Source organism: Diadema antillarum, unplaced genomic scaffold, assembly GCF_040938485.1.
Source record: "Diadema antillarum isolate AM-2024a unplaced genomic scaffold, OU_Dant_1.0 scf00000108, whole genome shotgun sequence".
Taxonomy (NCBI): domain Eukaryota; kingdom Metazoa; phylum Echinodermata; class Echinoidea; order Diadematoida; family Diadematidae; genus Diadema; species Diadema antillarum.
Window position 1 is genome coordinate 786,341 of NW_027270997.1, and position 9,090 is coordinate 795,430.

The following is a 9,090-nucleotide window of genomic DNA, read 5'->3' on the forward strand; positions in this document are numbered from 1 at the left end:
GTACTCATGCCACAGACTGACAATTATATTTTCCTTTACTACATAGCATTCAACTTGTAGATATTACTGTACTTCATGGAGCTTAGGAATTTATCACTGATTACTACAATGGTAAAAGTTAAAATGGAAGAGTTAGTTCCTATATGTACATATTTCTTTCTAAAATGGCAATTCTTTTGTTAATTTGAAGATGAACTGAACCACTTTCTGTGGTCTTTTCCCCATATAATTCATTGTATACAGAGTGAAATTCAGAGGTGCAAACTTATCATGAGAATTCCCCATTCATCATCATCATCATGGTTCTTAGCGGACAAACTAAATGGCTCTGATCTACAGGTACCATCTTCACTGACATGTTTCTGCAATGAAGTGCAACTACTTCCTTTGTACTTATAAATTTGTAACCTTTGTATTCACTTGTTCAAGGGTGTGTACAGTTCTGGTTGAGGTGAGGATTTAGCTTTTAACGTTTTGCGAGATATTCAGAAACCAATCTATGAGATGTCAAAGAGCATGCAATTCTAAGGGGTATCAAAAGTTTATTCGATGAAAATCAGTTTTGAAATGGCTGAGATATCCAAAAACAAGGTGAAACACAGAGATCCTAATAAAAGGCGTGGCCTGTCGCCTTTTATTATTATCACTTTTTTTGATATCTCAGCCATTGAAAACCAATTTTCATCAAATAAACGTTGAATCCTTCTTAAAATTACATGCTCTTTCATATTTCATAAGAAGTGTCTCATTATCTCAGTAAGGAATGTTCAAAACATGAATCCCCATCTCAACCAGTACTGTACATTGTACAGTCCCTTTAAACACTTCCCAATTTCCAGCAGGTTCTAGTATACAACTTAGCACCTAAAATGCAGTCTATCTACTAACACAAAACATGTACACACATTCACATTTCAGTGGAATACTCTGTACATAGTTCATAGCACAATTTGGAACAATCCTTCATGAGCCCCAGAAAAAAGCCTTGTCCTCAAAGTCATGAAATTATTTTTCCGACAAAGATATTACACATTTAAATAAATACACCAGCAAAGCTTGCACAAAATAAAAAATGTTTCCACAGAACATACACAAACATATTGTACATGCTGCCACACCACACATACACAGATATGAGTACATGGGACTATTACTCGAAACCTGGGAACACCTCTTGAAAGACAGCCTAGCAACATTCACACAAAATTAGCAAAACATTCTTGCACACACGCTGTGCAAAAACTACCATCACAAAGGTAGGATATTTGATTGCATACCTGTTATAGTGTACATCTGTACAAGTAGACCATGCAAAACACTTACTTGCATCATCACAAACGATGCTTTCTCTGGTATTCTCATCTACAGTTGTATCAGCACACAGGCATTAATGTTGCCAAATTCCAACAACTTTATATAAGTACAGTGATGATTATCATCTCAAGCAAATGAAAGTACAACACAACCCAGCAGAAACAGCCAATCAGCAGAAATACTCACCACCCACTGGTAATCCTGAGCAGTTTAAACATTTAACAGTGCTACTGCACGCTACTGAATTATCCAAATAATTCAAAGTAACTAGATGGTAATCTACATTCACATTGGATTTCCACTTGGAAGTGGGAACGGCCTCAGTGAGTCAACATGCATTGCGCAATCCTAAAGCCAGTGGGAAGTGTTTTGCAATTTTCAGAGTGATATCTATGAAAATCACCCATTTGTCACTCACACACAATGACCACTACACAGCAGATGTGTCTTCTACCATAGATACACTGCACAGGTTAAATGCATCCCAAGATGATTTACATTGCATGGTAACTGCATTGTATGATATTCTGGTGCTCCTACAAATTCACAGGCTCCCAGAAAAGTGTTCTATCACATACATGTACAGTACACTACAGAACTACAGGTGCATAAAGGCCCTTACTTACTTTTCATGCGCCCAACAGAGAACTGTTGCCCTGGGTATTAATACAAGGGTGCTGCCTGAACACTAATTGATTGCCACTAAGAGGATTATCTACAGTATATGCCAGACAGCCTGGTATTCTTCAGGGAGAGGGGTTGAAGAGAAAGGGATCAAAGGCAGGTACACTGTACATTGTTGGAACAAAGGACTAGTGTACAACCTATTCTGACTTTAGTACAGCTGTAGCTGCTCCTGATGAAGGCTTACCAGTGTTTTGCTTGGCATAGGCTCCTCATCAAAAGACATCCAAGACTGAGTTTTCAAATACACAATGGCTAACTGATTTAGTAGCCTCCTTACAAAACACACACACACACACTCACATACACACATGTACACACTGAGATACAGTTTTACACCTAGCATGTAGATATATTGGCACTATTTCACATAAATTTAAAATCAAATCATATCAAATTCAGTCCATGGTCCTCCAACATACAGTGGGCACCTCACACTATATGCATAACAGCACACACTTGATGATGTCTGTTTAGCATAATTACAATAGGCATCACCAGCATATTAATCAAAATTTGTATAATTTATGGACTGAAGTAAATTACCTTTTTTTAATGCCTGCCACTGAAGATATAAAATAAAACCTTACAAAATAGTTGGCATATAAAAACCTGGAAAAGAATCCCTTTAATTTTTGTTCACATTGAACGCACAATATGTAGTATGAATCTCTTTGTATTGATATTGCAAGATACAACTTTTTTCTTCTTTTTTTTCTGCTCACGCACAGGGGAACCACCAACAAAAAGGTCATTGTAGACAAGTCTCAATTTCTTAACATCATCGATCAAGCTATCAATGAAGTTGGGCACAGTTCTCGAGATCCATGGGTAAGTCACGAATTCTTGTCAGCACCATGCAGCCTCTATCTTCTGTCTCTGGGATGTTTACCAGTGTCCATCCTTGTTGAAGATGAGTCCCAAGTAGACCTAACCTGTTGAGTCCCAAGTTTACTTGGGGCAAGTGTCTATGGGAAATGTAGTAAAATCTGCCCATCCTTCAGCAGGTCAACAAACCAAATGCTTTATTGTATGTCCTCCTGTGTTTTTCTCTTCCTGCATACTACCCATATTTAGAAGGGCTTTTTACACTTGTAAATTTTTGCTTAATCCCGTACCAACGGTGGGGCCAAGGGGGGGGGGGGGGGGGCCTTAGCCTCACTGTTGGTACGGGACTATCCTTAGCCCACTTTCTGTTTACATTTGTTTCTGCCAAAGTGGGCTAGCCCCACCGATAATCCCGTACTATCTGGCCCTGCAAAATAGCAGGGTTAGCACCGCAATTGCGGAGCCAAGCAAGCGAGTGTAAACAGAACGAAAAAATAATCCTGGGCTAAGCAACGGAGACGAAGTCCGACCCCCACTGACCAATCAGAAACGAGGTAATCAAGTGCTGCCGGTGCGTGCGTGTACGTGTACAGTACGTAATCATGAATATTCATGTGGTTTGGAAAGTACCGGACAAAGAAACACGAGTGTAAAAAGGTCAATTTTCTCCTTAGCCCCGGACAAGAGCTTGGTACGGGACTAATTGGCAAGTGTAAAAAGCTGAAGAAATTGGTACGGGACTAACGATAGTCCTGGGTCAGAGAAAGTACAGGGTTAAGAAACATACATGTAAGTGTAAAAAGGGCTAGAGGCTCCCAAAGCAGTGGTGTGGGTTCTGTCATAAGGGCTTTTTACACTTGTGTTTCTTAACCCCGGACTTTCTCTGACCCAGGACTATCGTTAGTCCCGTACCAATTTTTTCAGCTTTTTACACTGGCCAATTAGTCCCGTACTATCTCTTGTCCGGGGCTAAGGAGAAAACTGACCTTTTTACACTCGTATTTCTTAGCCCCGGACTTTCCAAACCACATGAATATTCATAATTACGCTGTGTACTGTACACGTACACGCACGCACCGGCAGCACTTGATTGCCTCGTTTCTGATTGGTCAGTGAGGGTCGGACTTCGTCTCCGTCGCTTAGCCCAGGATTATTTTTTCGTTCTGTTTACACTCACTTGCTTGGCACCGCAATTGCGGTGCTAGCACCGCAATTGCGGTGCTAACCCCTGCTATTTTGCAGGGCCAGATAGTACCGTACTATCGGTGGGGCTAGCCCACTTTGGCAAAAACGAGTGTAAACAGAAAGTGGGCTAAGGATAGTCCCGTACCAACGGTGGGGCTAAGGCCCCCCCTTAGCCCCACCGATAGTCCGGGGCTAAGCAAAAATTTACAAGTGTAAAAAGCCCTATAGAGTATGACCTGAAAGTTTCAGTCTTCTCGGGGTCAATTTTGAGCTGACCTTTGCAAGGTTTATGTACAGCCACAGAAGAGCCCCAAGTTTCTCATTCTTGTACTCACTGCATACTGGTTGACACCCAAGGCCATCAACATTCTTGTACAGTCCCTGAACAACACATTGAGTTTACTCTCTTTGTATGGGTCCAGATCTCTTACCCAAACAACATCATGTCTATTTGCTGCCAGCACAGTCAGTCCGCAGCGCGTGCGATAATGAGGCACGAACGACAATTTTATTCAGAATCACGTTTGCGCAGTTTGTGCCCTTGAGACTGACGAGACTTCGCGATACTTTGCGAGAGTTTTTGCAGAGGTCGCAACAACAGCTTTCATAGCTTTTGCAGTGCATTGTTTGACCCAGGATGGTTGGGTAGGTTATAGAGCTGATTATGCTCATTAATTTGATACCTAATTTCCCTATTTTTGATCTCAATACAGTAGTCCATTTTAGCATCAAAGTAAACGATTATTTTGCCAGTGTTCAAGAAGCTTTTAGATCATAGTTTGATGTTTTGCTAGTTCCTGACTGGTATTGAAAATAGATCTCCGTAATTTCTTCGATTTCACAATCGTGAAACTTGAGCGAGTATGATCAATTGAAAAACGAAGAGGGGCACCATTTTTAAGGTTGTGAGTTTTCCTGTTGAAAACAAGGCAAATTATATTTTCTTACCGGAAGTGGGGTAGTGAATGAACGCGCGTGGAGTGTGTTGTTGATACCCAGACAATGGTCGTGGACAATGACCAGGATTGGAATGCTTCATGAGGAATTCCACTATCGCAGCTAGTCTTTTTTTCTTTCTGAAATGTGGTGTGTGCAAGCACATGGACACATGTGCTTACTTCTTTCATGTGCATGCATTTCGCCCTGTGTCAAGAATTCAGACTAGCAGTGCTCAGGGCAATCCACATGAATAATTGATAAAGCATTCATGTGCCTTGCAGCAGAGCGCGGGACAGGTGGTAGCCAGGTATATTGTTCAGGGTCATTGTAAGTGCACACTCACATACACATCATTGGTTCCTGTGTAAAGTTCAAGTTTTGTATAGAGAGTGAAAATTCGATCACAATCTGGAACCTAACATTTTAAAAAATCATGGATTTCATGAAACTAATATAGGCTTTCATTTTCAAATTACCTCCAACTCAATTGTACACTATTCAGCTATTACTCCTATCAATGGCACTTTTATCTGATACATAGTTTTTGAACTCACAGCATTGAGTCAGCAGCCAATGGATACTACGCAATGCGACACGCCGCGTCTTGCGACAGATTTCGACCAATCACACACCCGGAATTCCGGTGCGAACGCGAGGATAATCTTTTTAAACTCGACGCTAGACATGTCTCTGAATTTTGCTAGTTCCTGACCCGTATTGAAATGAAGATGAGAAAACTTGCCCTTATTGTGATACTATATACCTTAGCGGACATAGTCTTCACCATACTTTAGAGGGGCATGAAAGATTTCAGGTTATTTTTTTGGCGTCAAACGTGAAGGAATATTTTTGAATACAATACCGAATTCGAGAGAGATTTTGATATTTTATATTCTTCTTTTCCGTTTTATTTTGATCATGAGCATATTTGGTAATGTTTTCTCTTTCACTCGATATTAAAAGTGTCGAAAACTGACAAGAAATACTCGTTCTACACGGATTTATTCATGACCATGTATCTGCTCATTACGTATGCAAGCACCGCTCAGCCGTGCATACGACTTGAATAAATCCGTGCGTTTTCGCTCACGCTGCGGACTGACTGAGCATTTGGTAGCAATAATCACAACCATTGAGAAGAGCATACAAATTTTGTATCTGAACTTCACACCTTTGAATTGATCACCGAATACATGAACGTGGTGTATTGCCACCAGCATTTGGTAACAATCATAATCATCCAGTTTCTTTGAAGACGCTTGTGGAAACAAATCCAGGCAATGGGAGTTGCACTTAATTTCATCCTCCTTCTTGCAGCCAAGAAATTAAATATTTATTGCTGATCTTCTTCAATTATATTGATAATACAACCAGCTAATGTTATGGCTGGAAGATAATGTGTTTCTTTATGGTACAGTGAGTTTTGACCTTTAAATTGTACCCTGTATCTCCTACCATCAGTAGATATACTAATATACTGTAAAACGAGGAATGTTTGCGTGCATTTTAACTTTACAATTTTTGCGCGAGGCAAGGTTTGGTCTACACTGTACACATTGAATGTTAGAGGGAACTCGCGAAAATTTAATGCCGCCAAAAAGGCCGTCAGCTCAAATGCGTGAAAAATTTAATGCCACGTATAGCATATATCTACAGTAAACATCTAAAGTGGCAACTAATTTTTATGTGTGAGCCTCCTCCTATGTCATTATCTTTGTTCAGTGCAATTTGTCTATTTTCTTTTGTTTTCAGAGTACAGTCAAACCTGTCTATAGTGGCCACCCAATGGAGACAAAAAAGGTGTTAAAGACAGCAGACCACAATAAACAGGGTTGGTAACATGACTTTTCTCTCTGAGAACTTCAGTGGCTGTATACAATGGCAGACGGCCGCCAAGGCAGGTTTGACTGTTTCTTGGTTTCTCTGCTCAGGGACCAAAAATATTCCAGGACCACAAACCTAAACATGGAGAGCCTGTCAAATAATGTACAGTGTATTACAGGTGTACATGTGAAATTGTGAAAATCATCTGGACTTCCCATTTACTTAAATTGTCACTTACAATGTATGGTGTAGGCTATGGGTGGATATACAAAACATACAAAAGTACATGTAAGTGTATGCAAACAAGTATGGAATAATCATTTTACACACATTTCACTATGATTGAGTAGCGGAATTGACGAACAAAGTGAACTCGTCATACCTGCGCTAACAAACTGGAGTACCCACCTAGTTTTTCAGTGTGGAATAGTATTTTGGAATATATGCCCAAGATCAGGATAGTACTGATTTTATTTTTCTCGTTACAAATTTTTGTAAAAAGATGTCAGACTTCAGCTTCACGAGGCTGATTCGTGCACGGAGAGGTGAGAGCCCCAGAAAAAAGCACCGAAAATATTTAGTCCGCTCAGGCCGTTAGGTGCGGCAGTCTTGCATTGAGCGAACATGCTGGCGCCCGTGTTTTGATGGGTCGCTCTGCATCGGTTGATTAAATCTCTATTTTTGTTTTAAAAAAAAAAACAGACAGAATTTTTTCTTCTTTTCATCATGGATAGTGGACATGTATGTGTAGCAAAAAATTAACCGTGCAAAGTTGCGATTATTTATATGTCAGATGTGAGATGAATAAAAAGTGAATAGGGATCTTCTTGAGGCTCTCTCCCAGAAGGCCTCAAGAGGCTCTCGGCAGGCCTTGTGAGACAGAGGAGTGCTCGTACGGGGGAGCAGGCCTCGTGAGGTTTCCCGGACTGAGATTGACAGGCTTTTTTGTCTAGGTTGCATAATCATTAACCCATTTTTTCTACAGGTCTGACTTATCTGTCGGACCAGTAGGTAGTTTTTCCCATTTTCTACAGTGTTTTTTTTTTTCCCCTTTTTTTACTAGTCCTGATCCTGGACCATCGGACCAGTGCCAGTGTGCTCATTGTTGTATAGACCTTATGCATATGACGTCACACGGTCGTATCAACTGAAGGGCGCCCTACCTCAGAGGGCAAGCGAAGCGTTGCTACTAGTAAGAGCGTGCTTTTACACGCGAGGCAACGTGCATTTACACACAACATCGGTGTTTCTTTTACTGTGTTTTCTATTGCATCTAATTCACAGCCCTACAGCCAAATGTAGATCGGCAAATTTAAGCTTGTATAGCAAAATAAACATTTAAGGTATGCATTGCACTCGCCAAATTAATATATCCAACATTTTGGTACAATTTTCATGAAAAAAAAATGCAACTACCAGCGGTCGTAACAGCTCTTCAACCTATGAATCCATTTGCAAATCACATGCGAGGTAGGGAAAGAGTTCCTTATGTCCCCCCCTCCCTACCTATTCAGACTACCCACTAACCCCACTAGATCTAACCTTTATTAGGTTTATTATTAGTAAAAAAAAAATAGTAATTCATTTATTTTGTGCAAATTAGTGGCGGGGGGGATAATAAACTAAATAAAGGTTAGTGGGTAGTGGGGTTAGTGGGTAGCTAGGTAGTGGGGGGGACATAAGGAACTCTTTCCTAGATGTCTGTTTTTTTATTAAAACACGTAGCTCGCATGTGATTGGCTAACGGAATTCAAAATGGCGACTTACAGCCAGTGAACGGCAATGTTGCGATATGGATACAAATTTCTGCAATATAACCTAGGAATACTCTAGTTACTGTGAGTATTTCGATTGCACAATGTGAGAAAGTTACCCCAAATATTGCTGCATAATGTTGCATGTCATGTCAAACTTGTTTGAATGTAAAAAAGCTGCCACTGGCCTGGGGACTGGCGGCGAGCGAGGCAATCGTCAGCAACGCGTGTAAGAAAAGCATATATAGCTAGCTGCACGCGTGCATTGTCAAGGACTTCGCTTGCCCTCTAAGATGGCGTCGCGATAGGTTGTCAAGCGGGTGATGACGTCAATGCATAAGGTCTATTGTACGTCTGTCTAGGGAAGTGGGAACCAACATCCATCTCCCTGGTCTGTCTGTCATCATGGCAATGCCTGGATCTGGACCAGCCAAGTGGAAGCAGGCAGGATCACAGGACACACAGCCTCCAGGACTCAGCTCATCCTGAGTCGCTCTCATACATAGTCATGCATTCAGTAGACGGTTCGTAAGCCCTTTTGGCCCTTGATTTGATGCAATGT